This window comes from Lissotriton vulgaris, chromosome 3_1, assembly GCF_964263255.1.
Source record: "Lissotriton vulgaris chromosome 3_1, aLisVul1.2, whole genome shotgun sequence".
Classification (NCBI taxonomy): Eukaryota; Metazoa; Chordata; class Amphibia; order Caudata; family Salamandridae; genus Lissotriton; species Lissotriton vulgaris.
The window spans coordinates 1,120,945,084-1,120,961,628 of record NC_141689.1 but is presented as its reverse complement, the minus strand read 5'-3'; the positions used below and the strand labels follow the sequence as shown (position 1 = coordinate 1,120,961,628).

The 16,545-nt window shown below is 48.0% G+C and overlaps 1 protein-coding gene and 1 pseudogene across 1 annotated transcript in view; both read right to left on the bottom strand.

Moving 5' to 3' along the window:
• Positions 1-16,545, bottom strand: part of DDIT4L (DNA damage inducible transcript 4 like) — a 119,308-nt gene that overhangs the window by 88,660 nt on the left and 14,103 nt on the right. The window lies entirely within an intron of this gene.
• On the bottom strand, positions 41-1,165 carry LOC147727518 (uncharacterized; annotated as a pseudogene).

Here is a 16,545-nt window from a genome sequence, read left to right as displayed (position 1 = left end):
ATATTTACTAGATAAGCATGCTGTGCTGCTACTCGCCAGCTTAACTCATCCTCAGTACGTCCAGTGCTCCGTGGGCCACCTCAGGTGCTCTCTGGCTGCCGGCTCTGATTTGCGGACTCTGCCGGCGGTGCTTGCCCTAGTAGCTGGGATTCCTGTGGGCTGGCAGGTGGCGCCGCCACGCCCTGCGCTCGATTATCTGGCCTGGCTCCACCTGTTGAACTAACATCCAGCCCTGCTGTCCACGCCCCGGGCCCAGTCACCGCTGCCAGGTTGCGTGCTGCAGGTTGTTGCCCCGGAGACGAGGCCTGTGCACTAGAGGGAAAGGCCGCTGGAGACACGGGGCAACGGCTGGACTCGCCTCTGTGTGCAAGGCGGCTTCAGCCTTGGCACTCCCGGCCATGTCGTCCTCCGGGACGCCAGGGCACATGTGGCTGATATCTGAAGACACCTCACGCTGGGTGTCATCATAGCAGCTAATGAGTGGATTTCTGGAGTTGGGTGATGTCACTTGAATCGATGTTTGCATCCGAGTGCCCCCTTTCGGTGTTGTCATGGGAAGGGATGCTTGGGGCCACCGGTCCGTTTCGCTGTGTGTCGTCATGGTGCCCAGTGCTTGGACTCGGAAGTTCTTGTTGTATGTCGTCGTAGCAGCCAGTGCTTGCATGTGGTGAACTTCTGTGTGTGTCGTCAAGGGACACTGCTTGATTCTTGGGCTGTCTCGTGTGTTGTCGTAGCAGCCAAAGCTTTCATCCGGGTGCCCCTCTCGTTTGGTGCCATCCCCATGCTCGTGTGCATCACGTGGGGATCCCTCTCGATGGGTATAATCTTGGGATGTGTTGTTAGGGTTTTGGTTCCCCTCCCCAGCATCACAGGAGTTGTCAGGGTCTTCAGCATGTTCTCCATGGCATAGGGCCCATCTGATCCACAGATGGCCCCAGGTAGGGTCTCTTCCTGGCCTCCAGGGCATCGAGTCTTGGACAGGGTACCACTGGGCTCACTTTCTGCCCCTATCTCTTCAGGGGGCATACTCAACAAAGGTTTCCTTCTTGGGGCAGTGGCTGGCATTGCCTGCTGAGGGCATCTCGCCAGAACATATTTCTTGTGTTAGGTGCGTGTCCATGCTAGCAGCGTCGGAGTGAGACGTCTGTGCAGTCAACAAGGCCATTGGAGAGTCAACGGGGTGACAGGTGGCTCAGACAGGCAGGCCCTAGGGGCCACGGGCACTTGGAAGGTACTGGCAGGTGACAGTTGTCTAAGGAAGGAAGAAGGGGGCACCTGGCGCAACAAATGGGTGACAGGCGAGCAACAGGTAACTCAGGCAGGTGGCAGAGGCAGGTGGGAAGTGACTCCGATGGATAACAGGTAAGCCACTGTAGTTGTGTTCTGTGCATGGAGGGAACGTTTAATTACATCTCCACGTGTCTGACGTCAACAAGTTGTAGTATAGTTTTCGATCGTTGTGTTGCTTTATGCTGAGGACGAAACTGCAAATATAAATCTGGGACTAAATGAACTTTGCATGTGTTAAGTGGGATAACCTGAAATTTCATACACCCAGGCATTCTTTAACGACTGGCCATTGGCCACCAGTTCCCCCTCCTCCTTACTTATGGTCCTGTGTTGTGCCTGCTCATGTGAAGGACAATTTTTGCTTCAATGATCAATGTCCGGATCGAGATGTGTATCCAGTTTTGTCTAGTATGTTTTGCGGAGCTATCGAAAATATCTGGTGGGCTTTGCGTAGGCACTGATCCTGTGCCATGTGAGGGCATATGAGGGTTTGATTGAATTGACATTTGGGCACCTGCTTCCAGTTGTTGCTTCTATTTCTTCGGTGAAGATTACACCATTCCGATGTAGCAACTGTTTGTTTTGGGGCAAAATTAGGACAAGCCAGAGTTGCTCCTTAGACACGCCTTTACATTTTTATCCTAAATCGGAGGCAATATTCCTAATACAGTAGCTATGTTTCCACGATCAGAAAATGCAGTTTTGCCCGATTCAGGACTTCTCAGGAATATGTGGAATAAGACGTTTGCGATCATGTTTATCATTAGTTGTCTGTATTGATGTGCAGAGGAGTTTATACCAGTGTTGAGGTGATGTTAATCTCTGCCTTATTTCCATGCACCACGACATTTTAAGTAGGTGGGTTTATCATATGGACTTTTAAATAAGACTTTTTTGCTTGGTTAAAACTGAACTCTGCACAGTAGGGTTTGCAGGCCCTAGTGCTCCTGTGCTAAAACATGCTTCAGCATTTGCTTTTTTACCCTTGATACAGCATAGCAAGGTGTGTAAAGGAGTTAAATACTCTGAGTGGGGATGTAGCACTTTTTACAACCCTCCTGATTTGCTGCACAGAGGCCCATCCTGACCCCTTTGTAATTGTGACCTTAAAAGCTTTGCCGTTCAAGCTATTTTAGTATAACTGAGTAAGTGGCATTACATTTGGGAAGGTGATTTATCACAAGAGCTTTTTGTGTTGCACTGCTGCAATATATATGCGGAATGACACCCAGTCTGGTTCTGGCACGTGGCGGCTGGAGGGCCACACTACACCCCGACTGCTACTGTCACATGTACTGCAGCGGCTGAAGGGCCACACTACACCCAGACACCCCCTCAGATGCTGGCACGTGTACTGCAGCAGCTGACGGGCCACACTACACTTGGTCAGCCCTTTAATGCAGCAAGCTGTACTGCAGCGGTTGTAAAGGTCATCCCACTATCCATGGCGGCCTCCTGCAGGAATGGCATGTGTACTGACACCTGCATTAATATGGCTGCAATGAACAGACATTTCTCTACCCCCCTCCCCCCTTATCGGGGCAGCACTTGCCCTGCATTCTGGTTTTCTTTTTGTGTTTTTTTTTTAGATTAGGGGCTGGTATTTGGATGTGACTAAGGCATGCCTCCTTGCTGAGTTTAGTCATAGCTGGAAAGTGGTCCAAAGTCACACACAACATTTTTTGTCACTTTTGGGGTCAATACAATTTCTCTGCTAGGACATTAATGTCTGGAGAAATAATACCTGCAATTAGCAGAATACAAAGTTATGTTCGGTGTGCACTAGATGGCATTGAACCAGTTGGCAGGTATGAGAATGTGGGATGAAAATACAATCCTAAAATAGGGGTAAACTGTCTTTACCAACAATGGTGCAAGCTGTGTTCAGGGCATCTGCCCCTTGTCTCCTTAGGTGGTTGGAACAGTTATTTAAGACTTGCTGAGTGACCTAGCACCTCTTACCTGGAAGGAATTACATTCTGTAAATATTGGAGGCAAACGGGAAAAAAGTTGTAGAGTGTACAGGCGATTCACATATTGTGGTGAGCAGTCTGACATGGCCGCCTATAATGTTTCACCATGCCTACCCTGTTCCCTTTATTTCTTTCTACTGTCATTCATTCTTTGATACTCACTCAATCCATCAAGTGGATTTTCCTTGCTCTCGTGGATTAGTTATATCAGTGTTTTGATGGCAGTAGTGTCAGGGCTCTCACGTCATTGGATCTCTTGGCAGCATTGGACAAAATTGAACATGCCGTCTTGGTCAACTTTTTGGCAACTTTGGTGGTAGGGAGAACATTTTTCCATTGGTTTAGTTGTTTTTTGACTAATTACGCAATGAGGTAGTGCTTCTCCCTTCTTTTCACACTCAATTTACCTTTTCTTTCTGAGGTCCTCATATCGCCTCCTTAAGCACTGCTATATTCAATGCTAGTGTCAGCTGTTTTTCCTGATTTACTATTAACTGATAAATCACTTTTGTCTGCTTCATTATATCTGTGGTTGACACCCAGATTTTCTTTCGTATTGATGGGGTGGTTTGACAGTCCCCTGCCCCAGTAAAGTTCCCTGCCAGTCATCCATTCCTGGATGCAGGCAAACTCTAGATCAATGACTGTTAAGCGGCAATCCGAATCTGTAAGGCTCAATCACAAGTTTGGACAACCACCAGGTCCAATATATTAGGTTGACGTCCTCTGGGTATTCAACTGATTAATAGGTTTTTGATGTCAGCACAAGTCCAGGTCATTTCAAAAGTCTTTTGTGTATCAATTTCTCGCAAGAAAATGCTCCCATTGCTAACTTATTCGGAGCGTTGTATTTTGATGGTATTGTTCCTAGCCCATTGTTTAGATTTTTGCAACAGTTTTTTTGTCTTGTCCTACCTAGTACCGGATTGTTCAGTCGTGACAGCGTAAAAATGCATTTGCCCAACTTGCTCTCTTATCAATCCTCATCAGCACTTTTCTTCCGAGGTCTAGACAGCTGCGGCCTGTGCAGGTAAGAGCAATGGCTTTTTTTTATAAATAAGTTAATAAAAGTTATTGTAATTTATAATGGCAATAGCTTAAACTTTTGTAAATAACTTTGTGAAGATTATGTTCAGTGTATTTTATTGTGACGAAAATCCAAGAACAGAAGTGAAATATTAACATCTGTTGGTGACATTTGTAATACAGCTTGAAACATTGAGAGAACATATTTGAACCAGTTGTTGTTGAATGGTTGCACAGATTGATGCTGTGGTGGTACTTGAGTCTTGGTTACCTGGTAGCGCCTTAGTTTGCAGCTCTGCAGCATTACCCAGACCAGGAGTAAACGCCCCAGCAACCAAGCCAGGAGTAAACGCCCCAGCTCATCTGCTGCAGTTTTGGTAGACTTGTCAGACCGCATGCAATTTATGTGTAAATAATTAAGGGAGAGGTGCTTTGGTGGAGCCCCTTCACTCGTTTTTTGGTCCAGTCTACAATTACAATACATAAATACAGATTTCTAAGTATGCTTTCACCAAATTATCTTATTGTTTTCACAAGGTTTAAAACACCTGAGCCCTGTAAATGGTTTGAAATAAAGGAGATGAAAGAAGTCAATTTGTTCGTTGTGTTTTGCTCGGCCCATCACTAAATATGTTTTCCATGCGCTCTGCTCCCTTAATTATCACACTGAATGAGTTGCTATTTTCATCATGTGGCTGAACCTGTAATCTGTGTGTAGCAAAGGGGTGCTATGCTGTTGGAAACCTTGCTGAAGCTGATAAGCTGTAGGGTACTTTTAATGCCAATATCGGAGTCTGTAAAAGGACCGAATGTATGAAGCTCTGTGGTTATACTGAATAAGCAGCTACCTATGTTATGCCATCTATTAATGTAATAACTGCACTTTCACAATTGCTTTATTAACCTTCCTGCTTTCTCAAATGTGCTTGAAAATGCACAATTTTCCTTTTTCAAAATTTTCTTGGGGGGTAATCCCCCCAAACCCCCCTTTTGGGGTTCAGGCTCACTCGCTACGGTGCTGTATGCAAATCACTTTGCGCCCCACCACTTTAAAATGTTACCCACCGCCCCTGAAAACAACTGGTCTGTCTGAAAGTGTATGTTCCTCAAATTCGCCCCTGACCATGTGAATTACTGAATCTGGTTAATGATGGAGAAAATGGATGTGATTATCCAGATGCATTGTTGGTGGAAGGAGGGGATTTTAATGAAAAATAAACTTTCAAAGAACTTGATGTAGCAATGAAATAGGCATGGTTAGCATTAAACATTTCGGAAAGCACTTTTTCCAAAAATTCCAGAAGACATGAAGGTTCGGTCTCATTCAGTCCGACTGAACTTGATAAATGAGAATGGTCAGTGTAATAACAATATTCCTGCTATGAGAACCTCCAGATATGTTACGAGTAATAAGCCCATTGACTAGGCTAGTTCCAGTGAACCAGTTCTATTGGGTAAATGTCTGCATTTTAGATATGGGGGCCTAGTGATGATTTTGCCTATATCCTGAATTCAAAAAAGATTTTTGCCCTGTCAAGTCTGTCACTTGGAAGTAGTTTACCATAAGAGAATATGAGTTGATGACCAAAGATGCATTGTATTTTCTTTCCACAATGGAATTTGAGAATTTTGACCTGGAAAATGGTCGAGGTGCGTTGGATTGGGATCACAGGTTAACGAAGCAACTATTAGCCCACTACAAATTGGCAAAGGGGGGCCTCCATTCAGCTAGTAGTATAAGTAAGGTAACAGCTGGTTTGAGGATTGTCAGGAGGGTAGAAGAGTGGCAAATAGAAGTTGTCACTTCAAGTCAAATCCTGGTGATGTCAGCAATGTGACTGCGAAAGTCGCCTATCGAAACATGTGCCCATAAAAAGAGTTTATAGATTAAGTTGGGAGTCAATGATATCTGCTATTGTTGATAAAAATAAGAAACACTTTTGACAGCTAGTCAATTATGTGGGCTGGTGGTCATCTGTGATATTTAAGGAAGATCCAAGAAACGGGGGACTAATGTTGACTGGGTTCTTCAAATGGGTAACACGAACAGGCATCACAGACTCCTGGAAGGGAGAAATGTGACGCCCATGTACAAAAAAGCAAACTGGACCAGCCTGCTAAATATAGTTTGATTTCCCTTCTCAATATTCCTTCTAAACTTTATGCTCAAACCTTGTTAAAAACCCAACTGCTTGGGCTTGTGACTCTGGATTGATCCCGGTGGAACATGGTGGCTTCAGGCTGAAGCATTCTACAATGGACCACTGCTTCACACTGAAGAGTTGCAAGGAAGTCAATGAAATCAATTAGTGGGCTTTGCTGCTGCTTCATTGACTTCTGAGCGGCATTAGACAGGATTGACAGAGGTAATCTACGGCAGAAACTTCAGCAATGGAATATATATGGTGCACTATTAAGCCTTATGATGAAAAGGCTTAGTTAAAATTGGGTCCAAGATGTTCTGGACTGACAAGAAAGCCTGTTGAGGAAAATCCCAGTTGAGAATGGCTATGGAAGAGGGTCATTTTAGCACCCCTGCTGTTGAATTTGCTCATTGCAGACATTCCCCAGGTGTTACGTGATACACACACTTACTATCCGAAGATTAGCTACAGGTATACCTGCTGCCTTATGTACGTGGATGATCTGATGGTGGTCAATCTAACGTGTATAGGGCTCCAAAGAAAACTGAAAACCCTGAATATGTTTTGCCTGGAAAACAAGTTGATAAAACAAAAAAACCTTGTTTATGTGTTAGAAAGTAAAATAATTTTGCATGGTTCTTAGGTAGTGTGCAGTTGGAGCAGATTAGGGAGTATAATTATCAGGGTGTTTTGAATTGGCAAGCAATGTGTCACAGGCCGCTAGTTATTTTTGATCATCTTTTGTTTTAAATGTTTTTAATATATGCGGGACTGTTTTGAAGACCATACTGAGTCCTGTAAGCATCAAGAGGTTGACCTGGCAAGGCCTAGAGATGGCCTGTGTGCCCACAGACTGCGTGACCACGGGTGGGCCCAGTCCTGAAAACTAAATGACTGGAAGGGTACAGCCTTAAAGAATTGAGGTGGTCTCCTCAAGGGCCTGTGTGTGGAGAAAGTCTTGCTTATGGCACACAAGAAAACGGCCATCTGCGGGCATGAGGCCATTGCTCTCAAGAAGAAACACCAACTAGTCACCATAGTTTCAGAAAGCCACTCCATGAGTAAAGTAACCACAGGAAAGCTGGTGGGAGCCGTGGTCTGCATTTCGACCCTCGAAGAGGGTCTTCCGACAGAAGCTTCCAAACCTGCTGTAAACCAAGTAACACGCTGCACTGCCAACTGGCACGCCGCCCGAGAAGACTGCGGTATGCCTAGAGGCATCCTTCTGCCAATGAGATTCCCTTGTCATGGAAGGGCAGAATGCAGGCCAGTGCTGCTGCTATATAACTTAGTGAGAGACGGAATGGGCCTCATCCCAAGAGCTAAAACAAACCATGGAGGCCCGAGGATGGAAACTTGGAAAGCTTGGGCAGCACCAATAGACCTAATTCAACTTTTGAACGCAGAAAGAGGAAGTTAGTTAAAGTAGCAGACTCACAAGAGACTGGTGGTGGCTTAGACAGCAGAGGCTCCTACAGCAGACTTGTCTGTGAACTAGTTGTGTTACTGAGTGTCTAGTGTGGAATTCTCGGTTTACTGTGCAATAGAGTACCCGTCTTTTCTACAAATGAAGCACTGGGCTGGACATTAATCATACTGCGATGCTGGAGGTGGTAAGGATTCTTGAGCCTGCGTGACCCACACTAAACTCCCTGAGAAGCTTGTGAATGCTCGTTACTATTGAGAGTCAAGTGCAGAAAGGGTTGTACTTCGCCCACTTTGCAGAGCCATACGGTTGTGGCCCAGTACCCACATCCTGACCCAGGTTATGTAATGCAGATTTGTATAGCGCACCATCAACCTGCAGTGTATCCTAGTGCTGAGCAGGTGCGAGTCTAGCCACATCTTGGGTCAAGTGGAACTACTCGTAAAAACAATTCTCCATATTCTTGCAGACTTCTAAATGGGAGGAGACGGCTCTTGTGGGGAGGCATGTCGTTCTATGCTCTAGGAGTGATTTAGGAGAAGGCATGACAGATAGATGTGATTTCCTTGTGTGGGATATATGCAAGTAGAAGGCTGTACGAGCAGAGGTGTCTGGAAGGTTTGCTAAAGCAGATGAGATTGTGGAGGTATTCTGGGCCAGTGTTATGTAGAGCCTTGAAAGTGTGGGTGAGAAGTTTGAATTTTGCTAGTTTGTGAATGGGGAGCTAGTGCAGTTCCTTAAAGTGTGGTATGATGAGTGCAGCATGGAAGGTGGAGTGCGATTCTGGCTTGTGATTTCTGAATGTGGTCTAAAGCCTTCTGGTGAGTTTTTTGTTGATGCCAGCATCCAAGGAGTTCCTGTAGTCTGGCTCACTTGTGACTAGAAAGTGCATGACGATTCGCCAAGTGGTAATTGAGTGTTAGTTGATAATCCTCCTCAGGATCTTCAAGGTATGTAAGCATGAGGCATTGACTTGGGCAGTCAGATCTAGTTTGTGGTTGATGATCATCACAAGCTTCTTAGCTTGGGTGGCGAGTGCTGGTCATAGATCTGTTGGCCACCAGGTGGAGTCCCATGGTGATGTGCTCTTCCCAAAGAACAACTCCAGTATGGTCGGTGTTCAGCTTTAGACAGTTGGTCTTTCTCCAGTGGGCTATTTCAGTCATGCAAGCATTTAATTCAATCCGGGTACTGGGCATCTTGTCCATGAGGGAGAGTATAAGAGAACGTTAATGTATGAGAGCGAATGATGTTGGCTAGAGGGATCCAGAGGGCCGCTCTCAGAGAGGATTCTTGTGGAACTCTAGATGAGGTTGCGGCCAACCGAGGTGTTCGGTGCCAGGCTGACTGACCGGGTCCTTCCAGTAAGGAAGGAGCAGATCCAACAGTGCTTGTCCTTGGATTCCAATATCGTGTAGGTAGAGGATGGGGGTGGAAGACTGTCAAATGCTGCAGAGCGGTCCAAGAGAATGAGGGCCACCGTGTTTCTTCTGTTCTGAATCATGCAGATGTCGGTTGGTGGTTCTCTAAGATCTTGGCCAGGAAATGGTAGCCGGGAGATTGGTGTGTTGGTGAATGATCTGCAAAGGGTTTCTTCAGTTGCATGTTCCCAACCATCTGGGAAGGTCACAGAAGAGGTGGAGGAATAAAGAATGGATGAGAGCATGGTGCTGACTGGTTATAGATCCCTGGAGTAGGTGCGGGGAGGCAGGGATCTGATGGGCTGTTGAATGGATGGACTCCATGATGGCTGCGGTTTCTTCTGGGATTATGACTGGCCATGTGCTTAGCATTGGTTGTTTGGGGAAGATCGGAAAATGGTTTGAGAGATCGGTTGGGTCCAGTGATGAGTTGATGTTTCTGTAAATGATGGTTTTGTAGCTGAAGAATACAGAGATCTTATTGCAGAGATCCTGCAACCAAGTTATACAGATGGAGGTGGCTGCTGCCTAAGTATAATCTTTCAAAATGGTGAAGATATTTTCCTTCTGTCGGTGCAGTCATCGTTGCACCCCACCATTTAATCAGTCTGAGTTCCGCAGTGCACCAACTGGTCTGGTTCTTTTTGTGCTGCTGTGTTTGAGGGGGCCAGGGAGTTGGCAGAGGAAGTGATCCAATTGTTGAAATTGATGGCTTTTGGGAGGCTATTGCTGTGTTCAGGTCAGTGGGTGTTGTGCAGTGTTCCAGTACTAGTCAGTTATGCTGTTAGTTTCAGGAGGCTGGCCTGGTGGTTGAGCTTTGGACTGGGGTGCTGAACTTGGCCAGGGGACTGGTGTGGGCTTGGCGACTGATTTTGTCAAAGGTGGTAAAAATAGGGTCCTGGAGGTGCCTGGCAACATGGTTAGGTCCTTTTACTGGTGGAGTGAGGCCCACGCTTTCAAGGCTTAGATGAGTGCTTATACATTGCGGTCGGCATGCTTTTCCAGGTGGAAGTTCAGGTCTGCAGCAGGATGTAATTGCTAGCATCGAAGGTGAATTATGGGACAAAGTTCATGTATACGAGTGTCACTTTGGGCAAAGTGGTCTGTGATGTAGAGCTTGAATTACCGTTGTTCCAGGTTGGAGAACGTGTCCATGGATGTGGTGCAGCCTATTGTGTCCTTGTGTCTAATGGCCATTCCGTTTCCGGGCTTATGACGTGTTCCAATGGAAAAGGTAATGGATGTGCACCCCTGCTCCAAGTACCCAATTGTACTCATGTCCAGATTCCTAATGAAGATTTTGATCCGATCAGGAGTGTGCGCTATGACATACTCATGGAGTGTAGTCTCAGACGTGGAGGGAGGCCAAATGTACTACCCTCAGTGGCAAGAGGCTACTGCTTTCACCAGAAGTTAATCAGCACAAGAACTGTGGTGGCCGCATACTGCGTAGTGTTCCAAAATTTGGCACAGCATCACTTGCACAGTAAGTAAAATCAAATCATATCACTTAGAGTCATTATTGAAGCGCTGAATCTTGGTGTTTATTCAAATACTTTTATATTTCTTTACGTTTATGTACCACAGCCAGCCGACACGTTTTGTTCTGAACAGAACTTCTTCAGGGCGTTCTTATTTCCTTCCAATTGTATCGGTATCCCGTTGTTATATAACTAGATATTTCTTCTAAATGTTAGACAGGTTGTATGTACATTCTTATTCAGAGTAACTAGGTATCAATTTTACCCATATGATTTGGACAAACTTGAGTAGTTTATAGTATCCTCAAAGTCAGTTTTCCCAAAAATTCCAAAATATAGGGCGTGATTATCCAAATCCAAATAATTCTCAGGAAAAATCATAAACCATATTTGTGGGTCATATCTGCCCAAACGCCGATATTCCTAGCAATTGAAAAAACCCACCAGCTGTTTTTTTTCCTTTGCTCGGAATATCGGAGTTTGGGCAGATATGACCCACAAATGTGGTTTATGATATTTCCTGAGAATGATTTGGATTATCACGCCCTATATTTTGGAAGACTCACTTTGAAGATGCTATAAACTACTCTAGTTTGTTCGAATCATATGGGTTATAGGACCAATACAATTGGAAGGAAATAAGAACGCCCTGAAGAAGTTCTGTTCAGAACGAAACGCGTTGGCTGGCTGTGGTACATAAACTTAAGTAAAAATAAAAGTATTTGAATAAACACCAAGTTTTGGCGCTTCAATAAGGACTCAAAGTGATCTGATTTGATTAGACTTACTGTGCAAGTGGTGCTGTGCCAAATTTTGGAACATTCACAATTTACCCTGCTGTAAGGGTGGTGCCCTTGGACAGGGGGCATCTTTGGAGCTGGCACACAGAATTTATATATTTTTGGATTTAAAACACTGATTGGCCTGTACAAACAGAGGGGCTGGTGCTGTTCTTGGTTTTTTCTGGTCCACTGTCCAGTGTAGGTGTATAAAAGCATACTGCGTAGTGATCATTAAGAATGAACAGGGCCATTTTAACCTGTGTAATTGGAGTGGAGCCTACAGACTAACTCATTCAAAGTTCCGCTGCTTTGTGCTTAACTCACCCTTGGCCTACATCAGTTTGGTGTGTAGTGCTGCACAGAGAATGAGTAGTGTACCTGTGCTGAACATGTGTTCCTGGGAAGGGTACAATACAGGGAAAATGCAGTACTGAGCAGTGGGTGCAGAGCAAATACATATGCTGGATGTATGTGCGTCAATGAGCGGTATGGTGCATTAAGGATGCAGTGTGGTGCAGTGTGTGTAAATTCAGTGGGTGTATGTGTGCCTGTGGATGGTACAATACATAGAAGGCCCTGGATTGGGAGACCCAGCCTGCATGGTGAAACATGGACAGAAGTAACACCCGTTACCCCCTCCAAGCCAGGTGTGAATTGCTGCATTCCTGTAAGCTAGGTGAGACATAACTGGAGGGGGAGGTGGAGGGTCAGGCTTAGGATAGGTCTTCTGTTGCTCATTATACATTTTTTTTAATACAGACTAGTGTTTGCAAACTCCACTCACTTTGTGGTTAGAGAAAGAAAAATAAAGTGAATAATGTGACAATCCTGCAGGGTAACAAAGTATAAACAGAAAGCTGGAGGAAGTCCATTTTTCCTAACAAAACGTAACTACCTGTAAATTAACTCCACACATTCAGCAGTTAGGAAAACAAAATTAAGCATTTTTTTTATTCTGAAGTTTGATGCAGTAGCATCAGAACAAATCGAACCACTTTACTTGGTGCTGCACAAATAATCAAAGTTCACTGAAACCCGATTTCCACCTATCCTTTGTGTGCAAAATAGTTATTTCTATAAAATTGAAGGTCTGTGCAAATGTAGTGACCATTGCAGTCGTGTCGTAAATGTGCCGTCTGCGAATAATGCGCTACCACAGGACGCTTTATTACATAAAAAGAAAAAAAAATTCAATTGAAGCTAGATGGGTCACAAACGTTTTTCATACTAAAAAGAGGGTTGTGGGGGCGTGGCCTAGCGGGCGAAGATGGTGGACGTAGCTTGTTAGAGCTCCCGCCGGCCCAACAATAATCCAAAGCATTTATCCTGGCTCCCCGGACCCACGAGGCGATACACCGACCTAGACTGGTGGCATTAGGTGTGGAGAACCCATCGGTGTGCCGGACTAAGCTCCTGCACCGCCTGAAGCTGAACACACAGCTGCAGCTCTCTGAGGCCTAGTCCCGGCGTGCGCAGCCGGGGCCTCGATTTTGGAGGTGACCAGGACAGGCGTCCCTGGAACGGACCTCCGGCGGTGATCTCCAGTGCCGCCTGGCTCGGCTGACTTGGCGTCGGAGTGAGGGTCGAAGACCCCATTGCATCCCCCCGCCTCCTAAGTGGCCTTGTGAGAGGGTGGGGCACTGAGAGACGACAGAAGCCTGAGCGTAGGCCTTGAGACCGGGGCCTGGATTTTCGAGCTCCCTGACCGTGAATGGTGCCGGTCTGAACTGCGACCTGGGCGGCCCCGCTTGCCGTCTCGGGGCGACGCCGACACCCTGGTTGTGCTTCCTGCCCAGTAGCCGACTGTGGGCCCTGCCGGAGTGCCATTTGGACCCCTAGAGGAGCTGTGGGACGGCGTCTGCTGCATCGTGGAGCGAGCAGTGAGTACATACAGCCCCAGTGGGGGTGGATGTTAGACCCGGTAGACGGAGTGGGGCAGGAACTGTTGCGCGCTGAGACCCCCCCCCCCTCCCCCTCCCCCCCCTGTTGAAGAGCCCCGGACACGGTTGGCCGCCTCCGGTCGTGACTTGCCCCGGAGCTGAAGGAGCCTGGTGCCTGGGTCCCGATTTGCATTGCCTTCTAACAGTGTGTGTCAAGGCCTGGGCTGACCTGAACGTTCTGGGGCACTGACTGGTGAGGTGGTGGACCCCTGGCACCCGGAGTGGACGCTTGGGAGGGGCCTGCTTGGCACAAAAACTATGTCAGCTGCATAGTGGCACCAGGTGAGACTGCTGCTGCCCCTCTGGATGCGCCTTTGGGACTGAACTGGGGTCCGGTTCGAACCGGTTATTGGTGGAGGAACCCCCCCTGTGGAGAACCTTACTCTGGGGCTAAGACATCATCCAACCTGGCCTGCTGCTGACCGAGAGGAGCTCTGCTGGCTGCTGAAGTTGGACTGCCCTCCCTGAGTAACCCAGCCATGACCAGGGGCGGTGGAGGGAGCGGGTCCGCCAAGCAGGGACCCATCGACAAAATTACCGGGCCTATTGGAGGGCCTGGTGCTTCCGGGGGTGGCCAGGGTACGGGGCCCGACAACGCGGCATTGATGGCGGCGATTACCCAATCTCGGGACATGCTGGACGCTAAAATAGGAGCGGTGGGAGCTGATGTCACTCTGTTGCGACAGGATCTTCGCAATGCCGTGGCCCGCATTACGGAGGCAGAAACTAGGATTACTGGAGTGGAGGGCGATGTGGGGACACTGAAACAGAAGGTGGCGGCCATGGAAAGAATCCAAAAGGGCTTGGCGCTCCGAGAGGAGGACGCGGAAGGGCAGGCGCGCAGAAACAACCTGCGCTTCGTGGGCTTTCCGGAGGATTGCGAGAAGGGACACATGGATAGCTTCTTGACACAATGGCTGGAGAGCTGGTTCCCCAGGACGCCCTGTTGCGATGCTTCGTGATTGAACGCGCCCACAGAGCCCTGACGCAAAAAACGCCAGCCGGAGAACGACCTCGTCCGGTCATAGCCCGATTGCTGAACTTCCACGACAGGGACGTCATCTTACGGGAAGCAAGAGCCAAGGAGACACTCATGTTTGAAAGTCATAAAATTATGATCTTCCCTGACTATACTAAACTCGTACAGCAGCAACGCCACTCTTTCATGGCAGCGAAAGCTAAGCTGCGTGGCTTGAAGATACAGTACTCCTTGCTCTATCCGGCCAGTCTCCGGGTCATCTTCCAGTCGAAAACTCACTTCTTTGATTCCCCGGAGGAGGTTTTCAGGTGGACTGATGAGACATCAGGTCCGGCCGCACGCCCAGCCGGACTTGGGCTCTGGCCCGTCGCGAGGATCCTCACAGGAGAGGGGTGACCCTGCTACCAGGAGTAAGCGACACAGGAAGTCCAGGTCACGGAAGCGGTCCTTCTCTCGTAATGGCCAGCCTGATGAGACAACTTGACACTGATCAGTCTGGAAAGGAAAATTAAACTCTTGAGTGTGCGAGCCTATACGGCTTTTGAGGACTCACCGAGGGGATGGCTCGAGGATGGGTTGTGATTACCTGATCAACTGTTCATTGGGCGCATAGTGCCGCGGCACACCACGGATAATGGCCTGGGCCTACCCTGGCTTGTGACAATGCCACCAAATTGCCATGATGTCATAGGCTAATGCTGAAGGGGGGTGGTGGTATGGGTTCGGGGCGCTTTTCTTATGGGTCTGCCTAATCCCCCACGGGTGGGGGGTGGCCCTGAGGGGAAGTTTAATCATTTGAGGGAATAGTTGGGATCCATTGGTATGGTTGGCCTTGGACACTCTGTTTTGGGCCCGAGGTTCCCCATGCCGCGACAGATGCTTCAGAGTTCCGTGGAGCGTAGGGGTGGGGGGAGGGTGTGTTAGGGGGGGGGGGGTTTGAGGGAGGGAGGGAGGGGGGGGTAGGGAGGGGGGTCTGGGGTGGTCAGGAGGGTTTGCACGTGATTCCTAATGCCGTACCATTACTTGAGTGGAGTGTCTGGACTGGGTGCTGGGGTCCTCGGGGTCATTTCCAACTTGACTATGGATGATTTACCGCTTTCAGAACTCCCTAGGGAGTCCATGAGAATATTAAGCTGGAATGTCAGGGGGATGCTGGACAAAATTAAGAGGGGAGCGGTCTTGCAATGGGGTAAGCGGGAGGCTGCAGATGTTTTGCTGTTGTAAGAGACACACATGATGGGGACAAAGGTGCTAAGCCTGCAGAGATTTGGTTACCAACAGGTATTTCATGCCGGGTTCTCCAGGGGTTCGAGGGGGGTTGCTATTCTGGTTCACCGCAGACTGGCCTACATTCATGAGCGACAATGGTTGGACCCGCAGGGCCGCTACGTTTTTATTAAGGGTATGATTGGTGCTGAACCGGTAGTGTTTGGGAGTGTGTACGCTCCTCCCCCGCTGCAGTGGTCCCTGGCTGAGCGGCTGTTTGAAGTGTGGGCGGACATCCCGGAATCCCTGGCTGTGCTGGGCGGTGACTGGAACGATGTTATGGATGTATGCATGGACCGCAAGAGGCTGCAAGGCACGATGGTGGCGGCTGCCCCTACCAGACAGTGCGGCGGTTGAAGGACTGGGCTGGGTGGATGTCTGGAGACATATGCATGCCACGGTGAGAGAATATACTTGTGTATCTGCTGTGCATGGCTGCTTTTCTCGACTGGATTATATTTTCATGCCAGGAGCGTTCCTTGACAGAGTAAGAGAAGCCAAAATTCTGCCTAGGGGACTGTCCGACCATTCTCCTGTCGCAGTACAGATAGAGTTACATAGGAAGCGTCAGCCGTTCCGATGGAGGATGTCCTCGTGGCATCTTTAACAGGCAGACTATGTTCAACACATGCGCGGCGCGATTGCCCATTACTGGCAGGAGAATCTGGTCGAGGACGTCGACGCAGTGTCGGTCTGGGAGGCAATTAAGCCTACACTGAGAGGCGTAGACCTAGCGTGGTGCGCGGCCGCCCGTCGTCGTCGGGAGGCTATTGTCGCGGCGGCGCAGGTTGAACGCCTAGAACAGCGGTGTCGGAGA